This window comes from Orycteropus afer, unplaced genomic scaffold (genome assembly GCF_000298275.1).
Source record: "Orycteropus afer afer isolate SDZICR_OR568_19922 unplaced genomic scaffold, OryAfe1.0 scaffold00061, whole genome shotgun sequence".
Classification (NCBI taxonomy): domain Eukaryota; kingdom Metazoa; phylum Chordata; class Mammalia; order Tubulidentata; family Orycteropodidae; genus Orycteropus; species Orycteropus afer.
Window position 1 is genome coordinate 810,464 of NW_006921648.1, and position 2,038 is coordinate 812,501.

Consider the following 2,038-nt stretch of genomic DNA (forward strand, 5'->3'; position numbering starts at 1 on the left):
GCTGACACAGACCGACAGATACACACAGATGCACAGAGATACACAAAGGCAGACACAGATATACATGCAGAGACACATACAAAGACACATTCAGGTACACATGTAGATACAGGTACACACAGATACAGACACAGGTAACACGCTGACACAGACACACACAGATGCATAGAGATACACACACAGATGCATAGAGATACACAAAGGCAGACACACAGATACACATGCAGAGACACATACAAAGATACATTCAGGTACACATGTAGATACAGGTACACACAGATACATACAGACACAGGTAACACGCTGACACAGATAGATACACACATGCATAGAGATACACAAAGGCAGACACACAGATACACATGCAGAGACACAAAGACGCATTCAGGTACACATGTAGATATGGGTGCACAAAGACACGCAGATACAGACACAGGTAACACACTGATACACGGATACATGCAGACAGATACACATAGATGCATATAGACACACATGCAGAGACAGACACACAAAGACACATTCAGGTACACATGTAGATACCGGTGCACAAGGACACACATACATACAGATACAGGTAACACACTGACACAGACAGACAGATACACACAGATGCATAGAGATACACAAAGGCAGACACACATGCAGAGACAATTACATTCAGGTACACACGTAGATACAGGTGCACAAAGACACAAGAAGGTGCACACAGATAACACAGATACACAAAGACCCACACACACAGGTACACATATAGATATACATACAGGCCCACAAAGAGACACACACATGCATACAGGTACACACAGATACATACCAGACACACACAGATGGAGACACATACAGATACACAAAGAGACACACATTCAGGTACATGTAGATACATATAGTCACACAAAGATACACACAGACACACGTGCAGGTACACACATAGACAGACATACAGGCTCACAAAGACAGATACACATGCATTCACAGAGAGACAAGTACACGCACAAAGTATACAGAGACACAGATACACAAAAACAGACACACAGGTACACGCAGACACACAGGTATACATACAGGCACACAAAGGGCACACAGAGGCACACATTCACATACAGATACACCCAAACACATACCCACACATACATATCCTCGCTACATTACACAGAGACACAAGGACACACACACACACATAAATACACAGAGACAAACAGACGTGGACACACACCCACTCTCACAGACACACAGAGATAGACACACAGGGACACTGTTGCAATGGATCACTTTTATGGGGCCTTTCTAGCTCCATGTAAAGATTTGTTGGGATGACGTAGAGAAGGGATCTGCGGTCCACCAAGGCTATCAGACAGCTTCCTGATGCTACATACAAGCTGCATGGCACCCTGTGGGGGGACCATGCCATAAGGTGTATGGAACCCTAAGCAGGAAGTTGGTCAGTTTTGCCATCCCACTAGGCTTAAAACAGCCAATCCCAGAGCACAAGGTGGGAGGAGGAACCACTTCCATCAAGAAGAAATGAGAGCAGAGTGTATCTTTTGGACTCAGAACCTCCCAGACCCAGGAGACAGAGAGCAAGCTATAACCCTGTGTTCAGACAGGAAAGGCGAGAAGCAGGAGTGGAGAAACCATGGCAGCAAAAGTAACGGAACCAGGGGATGGGCTGGGGGCTCCCTGGCCCACGGAGCAGGAGACTGGAGCACTGGCCGGTGAGCCGGCAGCTGTGTGACACTCGCCCAAGCTGGGCCGAGGGTGGGCCAAGGATCCGAGCGGCCTCTGCAGCACAGCTGAGCAGACACTGTCCTGACCAGCACTGGAACCCGATTCGTTCTGGATCCTCAACTGTAACCTGGCACTTCCCTAGTAGGCCCATAACCGCTGAGTACTGTCCCTGAGTTGTGTGGCCATTGCAACGAATCACGGAACCCAGAAGGGAAGCAGAGAGTGCTGTGGAGGGACAACTGGCGTCAGAGTTGGTATGAAGTGTGCAGAGAAGAGGCGTGGCCTCCACGTCACAGGAATCAGTCTTGGC

General features: G+C 48.0%; 1 protein-coding gene across 1 annotated transcript in view; it reads right to left on the reverse strand.

Moving 5' to 3' along the window:
• The window catches only part of CASKIN1 (CASK interacting protein 1), an 11,873-nt gene that overhangs the window by 6,849 nt on the left and 2,986 nt on the right, over positions 1-2,038 (reverse strand). The gene's annotated exons all lie outside the window — the stretch shown is intronic.